The sequence below is a fragment of the Spermophilus citellus genome, assembly GCF_964194105.1.
Source record: "Spermophilus citellus genome assembly, chromosome: 3".
In the NCBI taxonomy this organism is placed as follows: Eukaryota; Metazoa; Chordata; class Mammalia; order Rodentia; family Sciuridae; genus Spermophilus; species Spermophilus citellus.
The window spans coordinates 124,317,375-124,341,510 of NC_138184.1; positions in this window are offsets into that span (position 1 = coordinate 124,317,375).

Consider the following 24,136-nt stretch of genomic DNA (forward strand, 5'->3'; position numbering starts at 1 on the left):
TTGGTAACTTTGTTCAAGCTCCTTCTTCCTTAATATTTACATACATAACTTCATTAGCTCTTGTGGACTTTCTGGACACTCTCACTAGTAGGATATTCATTGCTTTAAATTCTATTGTGCACTACTATCTTATCATTATGATTATGGGAAAGACAGTAAATTATGATAGTGTTACAAATTGAGTAAGAGCAAAGACTTTTGGAGCATCCTCTTTTTGATGTTCCTTGTGTTATCATACCGTTTAACCAAAATATTTTTTACCTAAACCAGCCTCCATACTTGAATGATAGGTTTGGCCTACAGAAGCTAGTGTACATAGTGAACTGTAATCTAGCTTAGTGTGCAAACAAATTGTAACCTAACATAAAAATACACAAATGCAACTAAGTAATTGAGTCTCAAGCAATACAGCAACTGAACCTCCAGGGGATCATAGAGTGAAAGCTGCAAAAATATGACCATATAAGGAAAATGCCAGAACTGCCAGATTATTGCTGTTTGTCATTTTCTTTTTTTTCTACTAAAAATATAACCTGTACATGTGGCAGGGTGAAGCATTTCAAAACACCTTTAGTCTGAAATGGTGTATAATTATAAAACCTTTTCCTTGCATAAATAAATAGTAAAATTTAACTGTTACAACTTTTTTTTAAAGACATCACATTTTGTCATCATTGTATATTTTGTTTTTCCTTGTTTACTTAAATAATTAGCAAACTTGTTTGGAAATCTATGAGTAATACTGGGGTTTTAACTTACTTAAAATGGTTCATCTGACACACTGTTGATTTCAGCTTGTAATACATTAATATTAACTATACTTTACCTTTTGGTTCTCAACATATCAGTAACAAACTTGTGTTTTTCAAGAACAGTATTGATGAGACTAATTTTACAATAACACCTTGAAGAACTAAGAAAATATCCTGCCCTGTTACTGTCTTAATTATGGACTCACATCCCAGGCAGCTTTCTTCTTTATTTAGTTTCTAACTGACAGTCCTGCGGAACAGAACTTACCATACTTCTTTGGGGGAAAAAGCTGATGAAGTTTTCAAGTTGAAAGTGTTAATTATATATTATAATATACAGATTATAAATTATATGTATATTTTATATAATATATTTCATGTGTACAATTCTACAAAACTATTTTAAGAATAAATTAAAGAAAAGCACTCAGGATAATATTGCAATGATAAATAGCATTGTAAACTGTATGGTCAAGTGCAGGCATTTCTTTTATTTTTTTTATTATTTTTAATTTTTATTGTTGGTTGTTCAAAACATTACATAGTTCATGATATATCATATTTCACATTTTGATTCAAGTGGGTTATGAACTCCCATTTTTACCCCGTACACAGATTGCAGAATCACATCGGTTACACATCCATTGATTTACATATTGCCATACTAGTGTCTGTTGTATTCTGCTGCCTTTCCTATCCTCTACTATCCCCCCTCCTCTCCCCTGCCCTCCCCTCTTCTCTCTCTACCCCCTCTACTATAATTCATTTCTCCCCCTTGTATTTTTTTCCCTTTCCCCTCATTTCCTCTTGTATGTAATTTTGTATACCCATGAGGGTCTCCATACATTTCCATGCAATTTCCCTCCTCTCTCCCTTTCCCTCCCACCTCTCATCCCTGTTTAATGTTAATATTCTTCTCATGCTTTTCATCCTTACTCTATTCTTGGTTACTCTCCTTATATCAAAGAAGAGATTTGGCATTTGTTTTTTAAGGATTGGCTAGCTTCACTTAGATAATCCGCTCTAATGCCATCCATTTCCCTGCAAATTCTATGATTTTGTCATTTTTTAATGCAGAGTAATACTCCATTGTGTATAAATGCCACATTTTTTTAATCCATTCGTCTATTGAAGGGCATCTAGGTTGGTTCCACAGTCTTGCTATTGTGAATTGTGCTGCTATGAACATCGATGTAGCAGTGTCCCTGTAGTATGCTCTTTTTAGGTCTATAGGGAATAGACCAAGAAGGTGAATATCTGGGTCAAATGATGGTTCCACTCCCAGCTTTCCAAGAAATCTCCATACTGCTTTCCAAATTGGCCGGACCAATTTGCAGTCCCACCAGCAATGTACAAGTGTACCCTTTTCCCCACATCCTTGCCAGCACTTGTTGTTGTTTGACTTCCTAATGGCTGCCAATCTTACTGGAGTGAGATGGTAGCTTAGGGTGGTTTTGATTTGCATTTCTCTGACTGCTAGCGATGGTGAGCATTTTTTCATGTACTTATTGATTGATTGTATGTCCTCCTCTGAGAAGTGTCTGTTCAGGTCCTTGGCCCATTTGTTGATTGGGTTATTTGTTATCTTATTGTCTAATTTTTTGAGTTCTTTGTATACTCTGGATATTAGGGTTCTATCTGAAGTGTGAGGAGTAAAGATTTGTTCCCAGGATGTAGGCTCCCTATTTACCTCTCTTATTGTTTCTTTTGCTGAGAAAAAAAACTTTTTAGTTTGAGTAAGTCCCATTTGTTGATTCTAGTTATAAACTCTTGTGCTATGGGTGTCCTATTGAGGAATTTGGAGCCCCACCCACAGTATGTAGATCCTAGCCAACTTTTTCTTCTATCAGACACAGTCTCTCTGATTTAATATCAAGCTCCTTGATCCATTTTGAGTTAACTTTTGTGCATGGCGAGAGAAAGGGATTCAGTTTCATTTTGATGCAAATGGATTTCCAGTTTTCCCAGCACCATTCATTGAAGATGCTATCCTTCCTCCATTGCATGCTTTTAGCCCCTTTATCAAATATAAGATAGTTGTAGTTTTGTGGATTGGTTACTGTGTCTTCTATTCTGTACCATTGGTCCACCCGCCTGTTTTGGTACCAGTACCATGCTGTTTTTGTTACTATTGCTCTGTAGTATAGTTTGAAGTCTGGTATCGCTATACTGCCTGATTCACACTTCCTGCTTAGCATTGTTTTTGCTATTCTGGGTCTTTTATTATTCCATATGAATTTCATGATTGCTTTCTCTATTTCTACAAGAAATGCCATTGGGATTTTGATTGGCATTGCATTAAACCTATAGAGAACTTTTGGTAATATTGCCATTTTGATGATGTTAGTTCTGCCTATCCATGAACAGGGTATATTTTTCCATCTTCTAAGGTCTTCTTCTATATCTCTCTTTAGGGTTCTGTAGTTTTCATTGTATAAGTCTTTCACCTCTTTTGTTAGGTTGACTCCCAAGTATTTTATTTTTGGGGGGGATATTGTAAATGGAGTAGTTGTCCTCATTTCCGTTTCAGAGGATTTGTCTCTGATATACAGGAATGCATTTGATTTATGCGTGTTGATTTTATATCCTGCCACTTTGCTAAATTCATTTATTAGCTCTAATAGTTTCTTTGTAGACCCTTTTGGGTCTGCTAGGTATAGAATCATGTCATCCGCAAATAGTGATAATTTGAGTTCTTCTTTTCCTATTTTTATGCCTTTAATTTTTTTCGTCTGTCTAATTGCTCTGGTCAGTGTTTCCAGAACTATGTTGAACAGAAGTGGTAAGAGAGGGCATCCCTGTCTTGTTCCAGATCTTAGAGGGAATGCCTTCAATTTTTCTCCATTCAGAATGATGCTAGCCTGAGGCTTAGCATAGATTGCTTTTACAATATTGAGGTATGTTCCTGTTATCCCTAGTTTTTCTAGAGTTTTGAACATAAAGGGATGCTGTACTTTGTCAAATGCTTTTTCTGCATCTATCGAGATGATCATATGGTTCTTATTTTTAAGTCTATTGATGTGGTGAATAACATTTATTGATTTCCGTATATTGAATCAGCGTTGCATCCCAGGGATGAATCCTACTTGATCATGGTGCACAATTTTTTTGATATGTTTTTGTATCCGATTTGCCAGAATTTTATTGAGGATTTTTGCATCTAGGTTCATTAGAGATATTGGTCTGTAGTTTTCTTTCTTTGAAGTGTCTTTGTCTGGTTTAGAAATCATGGTGATGTTGGCCTCATAGAATGAATTTGGAAGTTCTCCCTCTTTGTCTATTTCCTGAAATAGCTTGAAAAGTATTGGTATTAGTTCCTCTTTAAAGGTTTTGTAAAACTCTGCTGTATACCCATCCGGTCCTGGGCTTTTCTTAGTTGGTAGTCTTTTGATGGTTTCTTCTATTTCCTCAATTGCTTTGATCTGTTTAGGTTGTGTGTATCCTCCTGACTCAATCTGGGCAGATTATATGACTTAAGAAATTTATCGATGCCTTCACTATCTTCTATTTTATTGGAGTATAAGGATTCAAAATAATTTCTGATTATCTTCTGTATTTCTGAAGTGTCTGTTGTGATATTGCCTTTTTCATCCCGTATGCTAGTAATTTGAGTTATCTCTCTTCTTCTCTTCGTTAGCATGGCTAAGGGTCTGTCGATTTTATTTATTTTTTTCAAAGAACCAACTTTTAGTTTTGTCAATTTTTTCAATTGTTTCTTTTGTTTCAATTTCATTAATTTCAGCTCTGATTTTAATTATTTCTTGCCTTCTACTTCTTTTGCTGATGTTTTGCTCTTCTTTTTCTAGGATTTTGAGATGAAGTATGAGATCATTTATTTGTTGTTTTTTTCTTTTTTTAAGGAATGAACTCCAAGCAATGAATTTTCCTCTTAGAACTGCTTTTAATGTGTCCCATAGATTCCAATATGTTGTGTCTGTGTTTTCATTTATCTTTAAGAATCTTTTAATTTCCTCCTTGATGTCTTCTAAAACCCATTGATCATTCAGTAGCCTATTGTTCATTCTCCAAGTGATGCATGATTTTTCCTTCCTTCTTTTGTCATTGATTTTCAGTTTCATTCCATTATGATCAGATAAGATGCATGGTATTATCTCTACTCCTTTATATTATCTAAGAGTTGCCCTGTGACATAATATATGATCTATTTTTGAGAAGGATCCATGTGCTGCTGAGAAAAAAGTGTAACTGCTTGATGTTGGGTGGTATATTCTATATATGTCAATTAAGTCTAGGTTATTAATTGTGTTATTGAGTTCTATAGTTTCCTTATTCAACTTTTGTTTGGAAGATCTGTCCAGTGGTGAGAGAGGTGTGTTGAAGTCTCCCATGATTATTGTATGGTGGTCTATTAGACTCTTGAACTTGAGAAGAGTTTGTTTGATGAACATAGCTGCACCATTGTTTGGGGCATATATATTTATGATTGTAATGTCTTGTTGGTGTATGGTTCCCTTGAGCAGTATGTAGTGTCCCTCTTTATCCCTTTTGATTAACTTTTGCTTGAAATGTATTTTATTTGATATAAATATGGACACTCCTGCTTGTTTTCGAAGTCCATATGAGTGATATGATTTTTCCCAACCTTTCACCTTTAGTCTATATATATATCTTTTCCTATCAAATGCGTCTCCTGAAGGCAGCATATTGTTGGGTCTTGTTTTGTGATCCCTCTACTAGCCTGTGTCTCTTAATTGGTGAGTTTAAGCCATTAACATTTAGGATTATTATTGATATATGGGTTGTTCTTCCAGCCATATTTGTTTATTTATGTTACTAAACATGGTTTGTTTTCCTCTTTGATTATTTTTCCCCCTTTACTATACTACCTCCCGCTGATGGTTTTCATTGATATTTTCCATTTCCTCTTCCTGTAATATTTTGCCAAGGATGTTTTGAAGAGATGGTTTTCTAGCTGCAAATTCTTTTAACTTGTGTTTTTCGTGGAAGGTTTTATTTTCATCTTCCATCCAGAAGCTTAATTTCGCTGGATACACAATTCTGGTTGGAACCCATTTTCTTTCAGTGTTTGAAATATGTTATTGCAGGATCTTCTAGCTTTCAGAGTCTGTGTTGAAAGATCAGCTGTTATCCTGATTGGTTTACCCCTAAATGTAATCTGCTTCCTTTCTCTTGTAGCTTTTAAAATTCTCTCCTTATTCTGTATATTGGGCATCTTCATTATAATGTGTCTAGGTGTGGATCTCTTATGATTTTGCACATTCGGCGTCCTGTAGGCTTCTAGGATTTGGGATTCTGTCTCATTCTTCAATTCTGTGAGGTTTTCTCATATTATTTCATTGAATAGATTGTTTATTCCTTTGGTTTGGAGCTCTATACCATCCTGTATCCCAATGACTCTTAAGTTTGATCTCTTTATATTATCCCATATTTCTTGGATGTTCTGCTCATGATTTCTTAACAGTCTTGCTGAGCTGTCTATGTTCTTTTCAAGTTGAAATACTTTGTCTTCATTGTCTAATGTTCTATCTTCTAAGTGTTCTACTCTGCTGGTAGTATTCTCAATTGAGTTTTTAAGTTGGTTTATTGCTTCCTGCATTTCTAGGATTTCTGTTTGTTTTTTTATAACCTCTATCTCCCTGTATAGTTGATCTTTTGATTCTTGGATTTGTTTATGTAATTCATTGTCAAAGTGATATTTCATTGTGTGATTTTGCTGTCTAATGTCTTCCTTGAGACTCCAGATCATCTGAAGCATGTATATCCTGAATTCTTTATCTAACATTCCATCTGCTGCAGCTATTACCTCTTCTAAAGTTGAGTTGACCTGCATTGCTTGTGGTCCTTTCTTTCCTTGTCTTTTCATACTGCTCGCCTTTCTTTCTGCTTGGTGAAACTGTTGTGTTATTGAATTTTCCCCCTATTTATTTATATTGCTCTTGTATAGTTGAATAGTCTCCCTTGCAGGGGCGGGCAGCGGCTGTGCTCCTCCTCCAATTGGGGTGATCTGTCTACCACGCTGACGGGCCGCTGGGCCTGTTCTTCCGGTCGGTTGCAGGTCTGCCTACCTTACATGCGCGGGCGGCGGCTCTGCTCTGCCCTTACTCCAATTGGGGTGATGTGACTACCATGCCGGCAGGCCACTGGGCCTGTTCCAGGTGCGGGCAGCGGCTCTGCTCTGCCCCTACTCCAATTGGGGTGATGTGACTACCACGCTGGCAGGTCGTTGGGCCTGTTCCGGGTGCGGGCGGCAGCTTTGCTGTGCCCCTATTCCAATTGGGGTGACATGTCTACCATGCCGGCAGGCCGCTGGGCCTGTTCCACTGGTCGGTCACAGGTCTGCCTACCTTGCGGGCGCGGGCGGCGGCTCTGCTCTCCAGGCATTTCTTTTAAAGCACAAATATTTTTAAAGGGATTTATCAGAACCACAATTAGATGTATGCACATCATCACGGGTTCTGTGGCGTTATGAAAACAGCTCTTCTTTATACCACCTAGTATAGGAAGAGTCTTTTATAACATGAAGAAATATTTTAAGAAGTTGACTCTGCCTCTTTCATTGGCACTCTTATTATTAAGACCTCTGTTTTATTATTTTCTTACACTCATGACCAATTATTTTTTTAACATTTTTAAATGTGTGATTTAATTCATTGTAGCTATATTTCACACACACATGGGATATAATATGCTCCATTTCAGCTCCCAGTACTTCTTTCCTTCTCTTTTAACTGACCGTTTCCTTTCCTCTACACTATCAGTTCTCCTTCAATTTGTTTATCATTTTTAAATTGGTACTTTAATAGATAAACATAAATGTGGAATTAACTGGGATATATTCCCATATATGCATAATTTAGTCAATCTCATTCTTCAGTCCTCCTGTTCTCATCCCTCCTCCCTATCACTCAATCACCTTTTTTAACTCCATTGTTCTCTCTTGTATTTTCATGGGCACCCTCCCCATTTCCTTTTATTTCATTCTGCCTTCTACTTGAGAAAAATCATTCAACTCTTGACTTTCTGAGTCTGACTTGTTTCACTCAGTATGATGTATTCCAGTTCCATCTATTTGCTGACAAATGTCATAATTTCATTTTTATTTATGACCAAGTAATATTTCATTGTGTATGTACGTACACGCGTGCGCGCGCGCACACACACACACACACACACACACACACACATTATCTTTATTCATTCATCTTTTGAAAAGTTCTTAGGTTGGTTCCATAATTTGGGTATTGTGAATTGCACTGCTATAAACATTAATGTGTCTGAATCATGAGAGTATGCAGGAATTAGTTTTTTTGGACAAATACCAAAGAGTGAGACAATGGGGTCATATGGTGACTCCATTCCTAGTCTTTTGTGGAATATCATAATGCTTTCCAAAGTGGGTGTACTAATTTGCAGTCTCAACAACAATGTAGGAGTGTGCCTTTCCTCGCATATTCTTACCAGCATTTTCTATTATGTGTATTCTTGGTAATTGCTGTGCTAACTGAAGTAAGAAGAAATAACAATCTAGTTTTAATTTTCACTTTCCATTATGCTAGTAATTTTGGTAATATATTTTGGGGCATTAGTATTTCTCCTTTTGAGAAATATCTGTGCAGTTCTTTTTGCTCATTTATTGATTAGATTATTTGATTTTTTTAGTGTTAAGTTTTTTTGAGTTCTTTACATACTGGATTCTACCCTCCCTGTTGGAGGAGTAGCTGGCAAATATTTTCGCCCATTCCATAAATTTTCTATTCATGATTGTGATTTGCTCTTTTTGCTATGAATTGCTTTGGCTATTTTGGGCTCTTTTATTCTTCCAAATTAATTTCAGGACTATTTTTTTCTAGTTCAGTAAAGAATGTCATTAGGGGGCTGGGGATGTGGCTCAAGCGGTGGCGCGCTCGCCTGGTGTGCGTGCGGCCCGGGTTCGATCCTCAGCGCCATATACCAACAGAGATGTTGTGTCCGCCGAGAACTAAAAAAAAAAATGAATATTAAAAATTCTCTCTCTCTCTCTCTCTCTCTCCCCCCCTCTCTCACTCTCTCTTTAAAAAAAAAAAAAAAAAAAAAAGAATGTCATTAGTATTTTGATAGGGATTGCATTGAATCTGCGTAACACTTTTGGGAAAATGGCCATTTTAACAATATTAGTTCTGTCCATCCAAGAACATGGGAGCTCTTTCCATTTTCTAAGGTTTTCTTCAATTTCTTTCTTCAATGTTGAATAGTTTTTCTTAGAGTATTCTCTCACATTCTGTGTTAGACTTATTCCAAGGTACTTCTTTTAAGGTTATTGTGAAGGGTATAGTTTTCCCAATTTCTTTTTCAGCGAAGTCACAAAGTCACTGTTGGAGTTTAGGAAAGCTATTGATTTTTGTATGCTTATCCTATATCTTGCTATTTTTAAAACTTTGTTTATCAGTTCTAGAATTCAACTAGAATGTTTTAGGTCATATCATCAGCAAACAGAGCTTTGACTTCATTTTCTATTTATATCCTTTTAATTTTACTATCATTTCTGATTGATCTGGATAGATTTTCCAATACTATTTTGACTGAGTAGTAAGAGAGTGGATTTTTTTTTTTGAAGTATGCTTGTATTTTTTTTTCAGACTTTACTTCATGCTCCTTTTCCTTTTGCTGGTTTTGCTCTGTATGCTTTTGCTGTGATAAAGCACAGCCACGAATAGGACAATATGGTTAAGTGTCTTTTGTATTTGAAAAGACTTTTCTTTGTGTCCTAAAATATAGTCTATTTTAGAGAAGGTTCCATGTGCCCTGAGAAGAAAGTAAATTTACTTTTGATGAACAAAATATTCTACAGACATCTTTTAGCTATATTTGATTAACAGCACTTTTTTTTTTAAAGAGATGTGTTGAAATTACCCAGTATTATTGTACTGTGGTGTATTTGATTCTTCACCTCTTCTGATTTATTTTGGCTTAAAGTCTACTTTGTCTGATATGAGAGTAGCTATCTCTGCTGCTTTCGTGCAAATGATATACATTTTTTTCCATCATTTCACCTGCAACCTGTGGATTTCTTTGCCTGTAAGATGAGTTTCTTGTAAACACATGTGGTTGTGCCTTGATTTTTAGTCCATTCTGCCAACCAATGTGTTTTTATTGGAAGTTTATATTTATATTCAGATTATTTATATTCAGTGTTATTATAGAGTTGATTTTTATATCTTGCCATTTTAATTCATTTTTAATGCTTAACTCAAACTTGATTCTCCTTAAATTTATTATTATTCTACTGAGATTCATTTATATTCTGACTCCAATATTTGCTTTTTATTTCCTGTCTGTGAAATATTTTATTGAGTATGTTTTATAGTGCTGGTTTAGTGGTTATGAATTCCTTTAGTTTCTGCTTATCGTGAAAAGTATTTATTTCATCTTCAATTGTTAAAAATAGTTTCTCTGGATATAGTAAACTGGATTGGTACCTGTTATTCAGGATTTTTATATATTATTCCAAGTCCTTCTGGCTTTTAGGGTCTGGGGGCTAAGAAATCAGAGAAAGTCTAATTGCCTTACTTTTAAATGTGACCTGTGGTTTTTATCCTGTGCATGCCCCTATTTTTTCTTTCTTTCTTTTCTTTAGACTGTATTTTTCCCTCTTTTCTCTCCCTTTAGTCCCACTAGAGTGCAATAGAAATTTTACTACCTTTAATACATATTTCAGTCTATTCAAGAACATTACTAAAATTTTATACTTAGATTAGAGGAACTACAAAGCCTTTTTTACCATAAAGTTCATTAGTATATGCCTTTGCTCTGGAGTAATTGCAGTTAATAAAGTTTAGTATCTTTTCCAAAAATGGTGTTGATCCTGGGTATAGCAGAGGGTATACACTTTCATCTGAGCTAGTACAGCTGGCAGTTGTGAGTCACTGAGCACCTGCTCCCCACTCTTGGGTCTTCATTGTAGTGGACTTATTTAAGCACATGGTGATAGTCTGAAACCCAGGGGCCTGTGAATGGGGGCTCTGGGTGGGTGGTCTGTGGCACAGAGGGCTCCAAGCTGTCTGGTTCAGCCTACTGGGGTTTTAGGTGTCACTCCCACAGGAGTATGTTGTTCATCTGAGTTCTTGCAGAAACTGTTAGCACTCCCCAGGAGTGATTTGCTCTCGGGTTGAGTCCACCCACTTCCCTTGTTCAAAGCCAGGAGGAGGGGTTCCCATATCATTCAGTACCAGTTATCCCTCTACAGGCTCCCTCTAGATGGATTACTGAGACAACCCATTTCAAAAGCGTTCCCTCTGGTTTGATTTGTTGCTATGTGTAGGTGGGAAGAGGATCTATTGATTGAATTTCTTCCAGGGAGCCTGGATAGCTGTGACTCTACAAAATGGCTACCCTGCCCAGCAGAGCTTTCACTGTCTATGGTGTTCCTGTCCTGTTTTAACTTGGCCTGCTTTTCTTCCAAGATGCAGTTAAGGATGTAAGCTTATGGGCTTTTCTTCTCCCTCTTCTTCTATTACCCTCTCCCACCTGATTCCATCCTTGTCCTGGCTTGGGGTCAAGGGAATCTATCCTTAATTTTTTGCTCTGCTTACCAAATTCCAAGTCCCTCCAGGTCTCAAGCTGTTTAATATTGAGTTTTAATGTGTTTTATTTTGTCACCCACTTCTCAGGTCAGCAGTTGTTTTACTGCTGGGTGTCCAGAGTTGCTGCCTACATTTCATCATCTTCTGCATATTGTTTGTTATTTATGTTGGCTATTAAGAATTGTGTTGTGAGCAAATTGAAAGGCCAATTGTGAGAGGAACAAAAAGGCTATTGAAAAAAAATTTAATAGATTTATAACTTGATGTTGAAATTGAAACATAAAATTATATTAAAATTAATTTTAGAACCAACAACCTCTTTTTTATCCTATAGAGAATATATCACTCCAAATCTGAAAAATTCTGTTTCCTACATCATAAAATAGTTGTTTTTATAGCATAGTTTTGGGCTTTTTTAATTTTGACTATATAAATACTACATTATCTGAACTTGTACAGAAAATAAAAGCATTGGCTTGTTCACAGTTACTAGTAGAAGCAGCAGGTGAAATAAAGTTGTCCTAAAGACTCCTTATGAACTCTGTAGTTTTTATAAAAATAGAATTTTAAAAATCTCTTCATATCAGTTTCTCAATCTATAAACCAATTTATGAAATTACCTGATGGATTAAATGAAATCCCATGCATACCAACATATAGTAGGCTTTCTAAAAACATGGGATCACTTCTCTCATTGTAGAAAATAAAACTCACAGGAAAACAAAAACAAAACCTGGCATTATCACAAAATGTTTCTACCAGATAATTTATAGAAAAGAAGCCTTTTCCCCATGTTTAAGAGAAAACATAAATGTATATTCTATGTTGTAAACTCAATTAAACCACTAGTTTTTCAAAAAGTTTAACATGCTATTATTTATCAATGAAGTACTCAGAACTTACTAGGTCATAGATAGAATGAATCAAATGTAGCAAGAATGATATGTCCTTGCAGAATAAAACCAATTACCACCTATATTAAATATCAAAAATATTTCATTGTCATTTAAATAGTGCTTTTATAATAATTATGGGAAAATTGCTGTTCAATAATAGAAATACCCTCTCATACCAACTATATTCAAGTTATACAAGCCATGTATATCTCTGAGGCAGAGCAAATATTTGTTCAACCAATAAATAAGGTTCAGCAAAAGTGAACTCTAAACTTCCCATTTTATGGCAGGAAGTAATTCACGTGGGTAAAGAATTAAAGATGATAAGAATAAAATGATAAGACCATATATACTGTTCAATTGTCCATCTCATTTGATGTATTATTTTCAATGTGAAGAAAATTTAATAGAGGCTCAAGATAGTGGAGGAACATCCTGATCAGGAAGCAGGTAGCCCCCAAAGGGTAAGAGTTATGTTCTAGATCTATCTCAGTATTACCCATTATGTCATAGGTCTTCAGCATCACAGCTTCTTCAGTTTCTTAGGGTATTCATTTGCTCTATAATGAACTTAATGTATGTATTTAGGGTCCTGTGAAAAACATGGAATGGGTACCCCAACATGAAGGTTAGTAAAGATAAAATTCTGTCTCATTTGTAACATTCATTCTGGAGAACTGTTTAAGATTAAATTCAAGAATTCAATATATTTTGTATTCCGATGAGGGTTTCCTTCCATTTTCTGTGCAATTCCCCTTCTCCCTCCTTTTCCCTCCTACCTCTCTTCCCTATTTACTGGTAATCTTCTTCTCATGCACTTCCTCCCATTCCCATTTTGAATAACCCTCCTTATATCAGAGAAGACATTCAGCATTTGTTTTTTAGGGATTGGCTAATTAGCATAATCTGCTCTAATGCCATCCATTTTCCGGCAAATGCCATGATCTTGTTATTTTTTTAGTGCTGAGTATTATTCCATTGTATATAAATGCCACACTTTTTAATCCATTCCTCTATTGAAGGGCATCTAGGTTGGTTCCACAGTCTAGATATTGTGAATTGTGCTGCTATAAACATTGATGTGGCTATGTCCCTGTAGTATGCCATTTTTAGGTCCTTTGTGTATAGTCCAAGAAGAGGAATAGCTGGGTCAAATGGTGGTTCCATTTCCAGCCTTCCAAGGAATCTCCATACTGCTTTCCAAATTTCTGCAACCTGTACAATCAGAAAAATGAGAAATGATACCCCAGTTGATTCAAATGTATGAAATGTCAAGATCATTATACTGTCATATATAACAAATAAAAATAATAATAATAAAAAAGAATTCAATGTATAGATTGTAATGGGTGAGAACTCAGATTATAAATATTGCTACTGAATTTTATCATGTTCAATGAATAATAAGTATTCTCCTAATCCCAGTGCTCAGATCTCTGATATTCTGAATTATTTAGACACTGTACAATCTAAAGTATGCAATTGATTGTGTCTCTTGTACCATTAACTGTGTACATGTTCTAATTATAGAGATTAGTCCTGCTAGGACGGAGTATGCAACAGCTAGGTATTCTTAACAGATTGTCAAATAATGTGCCTTCTTTGTGTGGGTAGTTGTTTCCTTATCCCTATTGTTTATAAGGGGGAAGAGGGAAAGTGAGCAACAAGGTCAGATGTACAACTCTGGTTACTTCCACAGGTTTTAGTGCTCTTTTTGGGGGAAATGACCTTGTATTTCAAAATTAGTGACCACTGAAAGTGATATAAAGGTCTAATAAACAGCCTGATATTACAGTGGGAAACTTCTAAGATACTTTGCTGAAGAATAGTTTTCAATATAAGTACAGTTGCTTTCTAAATGAATAATAAATATAACAATATTGACTATTGTGTTTAATTCAAATTTATTTACAAATCAGCATCTGTCTAAACATTGTTTAGATGACCATCACTGTTTGTGATATCCATCCCACTGTATGTGTACTTCTGTGTGCTTATGTGTGAGGAGAAGTGAATGTTTTAGTAGGAAGAAGTGGGAGGCAGAGAGAATGGAAAATTTTGTTTTATTTCCTCCTAAATTTCCATTATTTGAAGACATTGAAAAGTATCGCACCACACTTTCATAAATGGCAGTTACATATGTTACAAAAACCATCAAAAACATAATGTAAGCTCTTACCATAGAATATAAACTGAAATAGATAATGGAATTTTAAGAAAAATATCATAAGATATTGTCCTGTCACAGACAGTCTTGCAATCTCAATGAGAAGGGGAGAAATGATTATAGGAGCATATAATAGTACCTGAAACAGTAGGTATTTGTTCAGAATCTGAGATGTTCCAGCTTCAATGCCAGTAAATTCATTCTCTATATTATGGAGACTCTACATGAACATAAGTCAGAAAGAAGAAATTGCAAGAATGAAAACAGGGAGTGAAACTTTTAGCAGAAACAATACAAGTTAGGTAATGGCAGAATCAAATTATCCATTTAATTTTACTTTTATTGAAAGCAGTAATTATTCAAACTTAAAATACTTTCCTTTATTTTTATCAGTTATAGCATTTATTAATATGACAGTAAAAGCTGAATTTTTCCCCTTTATCCTAGATGCTGAGGCACTGCTGACCAGGAGGCAAGGTGCTGCACATCCCAAGGGGCAGCACCCTTACTGCCAGTGTGGAATTGAGACCACTGTGAATCTTAGCCATGCTTCCTCTTTTGATCTGGATGGGAGATTAAATACCAAATAAGAGCTTTGGGTTGGTAAAGTTTTTTTGTTTGTTTGTTTGTTTGTTTTTAGAAATTATACAAAATATCCTAACTCTAAAATTAGAGTAGTAAATTGGACTTCATCAATATTAAAAAATATCTGTTCTTTCCCAGGCACGGTTAAAAAATGAAAAGCCCAGATACAGACTAGGAGAAAGTATTTGCAGTCCATGACATCTGACCAAGAATTTAGTTCCAGAATTCATAGACTTGCAATTAAATAATAATAAGACCTATCATACAGTTAAAAGAGGAGAAGATCAAAATTTTGCTAGGATATTTCAGAAAAATAAGGTATAAAAATGACCAATATGCACATGGAAAAATGTTCACTGCCACTGACCATCAGATTAAATTAATTAGTATTGATCTACCAGTACATATTCACTAGAAGAGGTGACGTTTAAAAGGCTGACTGTCAGTTTTGATGAAGATGGGGGACAAATGCAACTCCTAAAATGTTACTCTTGGTGATATAAAGTAATTCATTTTGATGAATGATTTGGAAGTTTCTTAAGCTCAGCCTATCTTTACTATATAAACAAATAATTCCACTTCTAGGTAGTTTCCCCAAAGAAAGGACATGCCATGCAATGAATATTCTTTATATTTTCCAAAAAAGAGTTGTACATGAATCTTTAGAATAGCTTACTCATGATAGTCAAAAATTGGAAACAATTTAAATTTCCAACAATAACCAAATGGATAAAAGCATTAGAGTAAATTGATTAAAAATATTAATGAGAAGTTCAACAGGACTTAACTATTAATTCACAGAACTATGTAGATATGTACAAAAAAACATTAAAAAAAAAGACAAAAACTTTTTTTCCCCTTTGGTCTTTGTTATTCATTAACAAACTAAAAATAAAAAGTATCAACAGTACAGGCCTTGTGTCAAGAAATGAAATTAAACAAAACACTTGAGCTATCTTTATGTATCATTTAGCCATTCTGATGATAAAGGAATATATATGTATGCACAAGTTATGAAATACAGATGGTGACACTTGGATGATTTCTTCTGAATAGCTATATGCATATGCATGTGCTATATTTTCATTCAAAAATACAAAGATTACTGTCAAAATGTCTGCAACTAATTTTAAAGTTTCCCATTTCTTTATTTTATAACATTAACTAACAACTAAAAACAAAACGACACAGTCATGACAAGTCAAGGAGGAGACTATGTGGAAGGAAAGAAAAATCTTTATACTTTACCATTGTCAACACTACTTTTTAAAACAGGGTTCCCCATGATTTCATTTTGCACTGAGCCTGAAGATCATGTGTCTAGCCCTGTTGAAGAGCTAACGACCTTTGATTCCTTCACTAGATTCTCTCCTGAATGTGGAGACTTTTTTGTGTGGCTTCGCTCCACTTTCAGCATCTAGTGAAATGCACACATCCTAGGACATGAAATATCTTGCTTCTTCAGCAATTGCTGAAGGAGTGGGATAGGATAACTCTAAATTTTAGGAGAGTTATTTATTCTTAAAGTGAACTGTAAACAACAGAAGACAGAGGAAGACAGAGGAGGAGAGGGAGCAGAAGATGTATTCCATGACCCACACATTTTCTAGGAACTGAGCTGATGTGCAGTTTTTCCTTTTAACCTGTCTGAAGACTTTCATAGGCTTCATGGATTGCTCCACCAAGAGACTGGCTATATCATTTCACAGCTCATCCTGAAAGACTGACTGGCCTAAAAAATATATCAGTATCAGCTTTTATCAATCCTCATTCGTCTCTTTCAAAAATCCTCCTTTCCTCATGGTCATTCACTGGGACTGTATCTCTCAAATAATCATTAGCTCATGATTTCAGCTGTTTCTTAGTAACCCAACCAATATAGGAGTGGTCACAAATCAGATCCTCAAGAAGGGATTCTAGATTTGGGTTGCAAATCTGTCTGAAAACAATCAAGAGTCCTTTTTTATAGTAAGTGAAATGGTAATGCACATCGCATGTAGTAGATTTGCAATTATTGCAGTTTTAATCTGTGGTTAATTGGAATTCAGTGAAAGTGTAAGGCAAAGGGGTGGGAAATTAACAACTGCCTCATTTTTTACAATGATGCAATGATAATATATGCATCATGAAGGGATAACTGTACTTACAGTGTTACAATTTTAGAGATCTAAATTAATTAACCACCCAAGGCATGTTTAAAAAATCCAAAAGCATGTAGGACAGCTACAAAGAAACTCATTCTTTCTATCTGTTTGAAATCAGAGTGAGCTTTTAAATGTGGTCTGACTGAAAAATTTGTAAATGGTCTTCAGTGTCAAAGTTGGAGCTGTGGTTAGAAATAAGTTGTATGCAGATATTTGGGTAAATGATACTGAAAGTCTGAAACCTTCATATTTCCATGGACTTTCTTGGATATCAGAAATTATCACTTTAATTTTGTCCCCTTACTTTGAGAGTGAACTCACCTAAAATGAGTATCTTGTTCTCTATTGTTGCATGGTAGCCAATTACCAGTCAAGACTCAGCAGGCTTGAGTATGGAAGACAAATTTCCCCTAAAATCCTACATGGAAAGAGTTTTCAGACTTGGTTAATATGTACAGCAAAGTATGTGGCATTACACAAGGAAACTGAGCAGGAGGGTATTATATTAGTAAAGTTGGAAAATAATAGGTAAGGTAAAAAAATGAAGCAAAAAACATTGGCATGGGGTGCTCATACCATTGCTGTCATTTGATGCTTCAGGAAAAACACTTGGAACTAATTGAGATCATTTGCTGAGATGGTTCCTTTAAGATGTGGATACAAAGCTGATTGCTAAGTAAAATAATGAAGCCAGAATTTTCCTTTGATATAATACTGCAAAGAGAAGTAAAAAGATGAAGTGGGTGAGCATATTAGAATTTTACACTGTGTGTGTGTGTGTGTGTGTGTGTGTGTGTGTGTGTGTGTGTTTCCAGTTCCAAGGTATGTGGTCAACTAATTGGGCCTTGCCTAATATGCACACTAATTAGAATTTAAGAGGGATCATATAAAACATGAAGAGCTCAGCTGCTACAACAGAAAGTGTTGGTTACTTGTGTAATTTCCAGATATAACTCAGTCTTCTGCAATAATAGAAAATGTGGTTAATTGCTCAAAGGGGAGTTTTGTTTTTTTTTTTTTTTGAGAGAGAAGAAAGGGGGAGAGAGAGAGAGAGAGAGAGAGAGAGAGAGAGAGAGAGAGAGAAATTTATTTATTTATTTATTTTAGTTCTCGGCGGACACAACATCTTTGTTGGTATGTGGTGCTGAGGATCGAACCCGGGCCGCACGCATGCCAGGCGAGCGCGCTACCGCTTGAGCCACATCCCCAACCCTCAAAGGGGAGTTTTGATCCTCTTTCCTAAGAACCAATCCAGCAACACCATCTTTTGCAGTTCCCATTTCTCTAATCTTTTTCCAAAGGGACTTATGACCATTTGTCAACTATGTACTGAATACAGGAAAATACTTCTGAATACCCAATTATTAACTATGGTGTTGGAGCTAAATTTTATATCAGAAAGTATGAACTCCATTGTCATTCTTTTGATAAGTTGGGAAACAATAGAGGCCAGTCGATTAGTGATTTTTCTAAGTTTGTCCTGAATCTTTCTCACAATGAATCCATTGGACCTCTTAATCCACCCTATTGTTGTCTCTATGCTCAAATGTGTAACCAGGACAAATATTCTTTGCAGTAGATTTACTGTAACCCATGGTCTGTGGAGTAGGAGCTATTGTGCGTAAGAGAAAATAGAATTCTGTGTAGCCTAGCTACCACCAAGACAGTAAACAGAAGCATAGCTGAAGAAATTACAAAGTTGCATACACCATGGAAATTTAGAAATATGCATGATGGAGGACCTCCCCATATCCTCATTCAATTCATCTATGTGGCTTCTGCAAAAGCCAGATGAGAGTGGAATACAATAAATGCAATCAGGTGTAGCACAAGTGTATATATTGTGATAATAGCACAAAGTCCTTCACATAATATGGAATTTTTAAAAAATTTGTTTTACAAATATTTTCTCCTTGATACCAATCAGTAGAGAGAATTAAAGAGCAGTTTAAACTTTAACGGCAACAAAAATATTTCTCCTTCACTATCTTGTTCCAGATCAATATAACTCTTGTTATTGTGAAATATACAGGGACATTTATTGTACATTTTTATATTTGATGGAATAGCACATAGCTCCATATTTATGTTGAATGTTAGCTGATTGGAACTGATGAAGACTAAGTGATTGGTAGGTGCATAATTTATATAAAATTAGAATATATGTAAATAATATTTGTTATAGTGCATGCATGTATGCAGCAAAATTTTTTTAAATTTCATGAGAATGAGAAATTTCAGAAGGTTATCTTTTGTGGGAGGAGATGTTGAGAAAAATTTTATGAAAATGAAAACTAAATACAGTGTTTTAAATTTTTCCACCTACATATGTAAAGAGAAGGCACATGATTGTCTACATTTTTTCTATATATTGCAAATGTTTCACTTAAGAGTACAATAAGAATAATTCTTATTAGAAGTGTCCAAAGAAGCTCTTTTTCTTGAACAATTGGAATATAAAATAACCCCAAAGGGAGAGGACATTTTATAAGCTCAGCAGAATTGTAATAGCAAAGAGCAATGTGGAAGACATCAGAAACACTCCAGACACTGATGTGCCAGCCATTATTTTAAGAACTGGCCATATATTAATTAACTTAATATTAAAATTAATTCTAACATCTTAATCAGAGATGTGATAATGGGTGAATGAGGTTGTTACTGTTCCTGAATCAGAGCTTGGAAGTGTCAGAGCTCCAGAGACTCTACCTAACTACCACAGACAAAATCTATACTGTAAGGCTCACATAAAAGTATCATGTTAGGTTCATCTTTTCCCTTTTGAAATCATATTTATATCCATGTTATATCAATATATACACATATATATAATATATGTATTATATATATATATATACATACACACACACACACACACATACACACACATATGTATTTCCAAAATCATCTATCCTGATACTTATATTGTAGAGGGTTAACAATTATGGATTCATCCTGTTAATTTGGAGTATGAACTTGTCACATACTCTCTTGGCCTATGTCCCTGATTAAGTGGACATTTTGGCCCCTTTTATTTTTTTATTTTTTGCATAGGTGGAGGTTAGGGAGGGATTGTCACAAAAAATTAACAGTTTGAAACATTCCGAAGAACTAATTAAACTTTTTTTTTTTTAACTTTCTTTATTTCTCTTTTGGTTTTGTATTTGGTGTCCTGACAGTGCTAGGGAAAAAACCCAGGACCTTTCACATGCTAAGGATGTGGTCCTCCACTCTGTTACAACGCTGGACCTGGTATCCTTAGATTTCTGCCATTTTACTTTGTGTTGCTGTTCCTTACACTGTTTACAAACACTATTGAAGTAGAAGAGATATATAGATAAATATTTATCCTGTTTAACAAAATTCTACCCAGCTCAAAAAAGAATACTGACAGCACTAAGCCATGCCCCATCTCTAATATATTTTTCATTTGCAAAGATTCTATACTAGTATCCTAATATTCAGCAACCATGGATAACTTTGGCCTGTTTTTGAAGATTATGTAAATTAAATAGATAATATTAGATAATATTTACTTTTTTCATGTGGCTTTTATTTATTTGATAATATTTTTGAAGGTATCTCCTTTTTGTTACATGTTATATAATTGATTCATTTTCATTTTATGATGATATCACAAATCATATATACATCTATTATTGACACATATGTGTTGCATCATAAGATGCAACTCTGTCATAAGATAAATCATAAGATGCTCATTATCTGTTTTGGACTCTTATGAGTAATTCTGCTATGGATGTTCTCATAAATATTTTTGGTTTTATCAACTTATATTTTTTAGGCAGAAGGATAAACTTAGCCTTATTTTCCTTCATCCTGTCTGTAATTGAACATTCTTTAGCTTATGTAAAATCAAAACAGCTTTTAGAAAAAAAGTTAGTTTTTTCTCACTTCTCAAGTGGGACCTTTCTGAATACTTTTCCCAGCGTTCTTTGAATTATGGTGATTTGGGGCTAATTGGATCACATATTATTTCTGGTCCTGTGTGATCTCAATATGTTTTTCTTTTATTACTTTCCCTGGTGTCTAATAGTGTTTGCCAATGCATACACTAATGATTAGTTCTATTAGTTGAATAATCAAAGGAGAGTTTCCTCATTCTCCAGAGTTCTAGTGCTGTAATCTATCTGTAAACTATAGCAGTCTTTGCTTCTTGGACTTCCAGCTCTAAATGTTCAACTCAATGAGACCTCTGAGCTGCACCTGGGTATCCTTACCCTGCACTGCAGCAGCCTGACATCCCCTCTTCAGGCTTGGGAGATGGTGGGTCTCACTTTGTTTCTTCCCTCTCTGGGAACACTGTCCTGAACTGGCTAATGAGGGTAATAAAATAATTTTGTGTCTTTTGATTAGCTAAAAAAGTAGGGCATATATCTTAATCTCTTGCAGATCAGCAGTCCATGATGTTCTATTTTTATATAATTGTTCATTGTGGGTAGATGACATTTATAACCAAAAAACCTGCTGACATTCCTGATTAGATTTTATCGATTATCTATAATACCCTTGAAATTGTCCTTTTTTCTTTAAAAATAATAAAATGTTGGTCTATTATTTTCACTTTTAAACATTTTATTTACATTTCTACAATACTAAGATTTTAAGAATATTGTAGAATATAACAATAGAAATATATTGAAGTGTATGCTTCATCTTTGGTTACTGAATCTTACATTTACTGTAGATTATACTACATTAATCCTTTATCAGGTTAAATAAATACTTTCATTCCCCGATATTAATTCCTGCTAATATTAATGGATAGAGAAATAGTATTTAATATACCATTAGTATAATGAATTATATTGATATGTTTTATAATTTTTATGTATATAAATTTTCATGAGTTTTTGGCAATTATATTTTTTTCAGTATTTAAAACTGGCTTTTTTCTTGTTCTTTATTCCTTTTGTCTTTTTTGTTGTTGTTGTTGTTTATAATTTTCTTTTTTTTATTGTTGGTCGTTCAAAACATTACATATTTCTCAATATATCATACTTCACAGTTTGATGCAAGTGGGTCATGAACTCCCATTTTTACCCCGTATACAGATTGCTGTATCATATCAGTTACACTTCCATTGATTTACATATTGCCATTTTAGTGTCTGATGTATTCTGCTGTCTATCCTATTCTGTACTATCCTCCCCTCCCCTCCCCTCCCATCTTCTTTCTCAACCCTGTCTACTGTAAATCATTTCTTCCACTTGTATTATTCTTCTCTTACCCCTCATTTCCTCTTATATGTAATTTTGTATACCCTGAGGATCACCTTCCATTTCCATGCAATTTCCCTTCTCTCTCCCTTTCCCTCCCACCTCTCATCCCTGTTTAATGTTGATCTTCTTCTCAAGCTCTTCGTCCCTACCCTGTCCTTGGTTACTCCCCTTATATCAAAGAAGTCATTTGGCATTTGTTTTTTAAGGATTGGCTAGCTTCACTTAGCATAATCTGCTCTAATGCCATCCATTTCCCTCCAAATTCTATGATTTTGTCACTTTTTAATGCAGAGTAATACTCCATTGTGTATAAATGCCACATTTTTTTTATCCATTCATCTATTGAAGGGCATCTAGGTTGGTTCCACAATCTTGCTATCGTGAATTGTGCTGCTATGAACATCCATGTAGCAGTGTCCCTGTAGCATGCTCTTATTAGGTCTTTAGGGAATAGACCAAGAAGGGGAATAGCTGGGTCAAATGGTGGTTCCATTCCCAGCTTTCCAAGAAATCTCCACACTGCTTTCCAAATTGGCTGCACCAATTTGCAGTCCCACCAACAATGAACAAGTGTACCCTTTTCCCCGCATCCTCTCCAGCACTTGTTGTTGGAATTCATAATGGCTGCCAATCTTACTGGAGTGAGATGGTAGCTTAGGGTGGTTTTGATTTGCATTTCTCTGACTGCTAGCGATGGTGAGCATTTTTTCATGTACTTATTGATTGATTGTATGTCCTCCTCTGAGAAGTGTCTGTTCAGGTCCTTGGCCCATTTGTTGACTGGGTTATTTGTTATCTTATTGTCTAATTTTTTGAGTTCTTTGTATACTCTGGATATTAGGGCTCTATCTGAAGTGTGTGGAGTAAAGATTTGTTCCCAGGATGTAGGCTCCCTGTTTACCTCTCTTATTGATTGTTTTGCTGAGAAAAAACTTTTTAGTTTGAGTAAGTCCCAATTGTTGATTCTAGTTGTTAACTCTTGCGCTATGGGTTTCCTATTGAGGAATTTGGAGCCCGACCCCACAGTATGTAGATCATAGCCAACTTTTTCATCTATCAGACGCCGTGTCTCTGATTTAATATCAAGCTCCTTGATCCATTTTGAGTTAACTTTTGTGCATGGCTAGAGAAAGGGATTCAGTTTCATTTTGATGCAAATGGATTTCCAATTTCCTGAAATAGCTTGAAAAGTATTGGTGTTAGTTCCTCTTTAAAGGTTTTCTAAAACTCTGCTGTATACCCATCCGGTCCTGGGCTTTTCTTAGTTGGTAGTCTTTTGATGGTTTCTTCTATTTCCTCTATTGTTATTGGTCAGTTTAGGTTGTCTATATCCTCCTGACTCAATCTGGGCAGATCATATGACTTAAGAAATTTATCGATGCCTTCACTATCTTCTATTTTATTGGAGTATAAGGATTCAAAATAATTTCTGATTATCTTCTGTATTTCTGAAGTGTCTGTTGTGATATTGCCTTTTTCATCCCGTATGCTAGAAATTTGAGTTCTCTCTCTTCTTCTCTTCGTTAGCATGGCTAAGGGTATGTCAATCTTATTTATTTTTTCAACGAACCAACTTTTAGTTTTGTCAATTTTTTTAATTGTTTCTTTTGTTTCGATTTCATTAATTTCAGCTCTGATTTTAATTATTTCTTGCCTTCTACTTCTTTTGCTGTTGTTTTGCTCTTCTTTTTCTAGGATTTTGAGATGAAGTATGAGATCATTTATTTGTTGTTTTTTTCTTTTTTTAAGGAATGAACTCCAGGCAATGAATTTTCCTCTTAGGACTGCTTTCAGTGTGTCCCATAGAT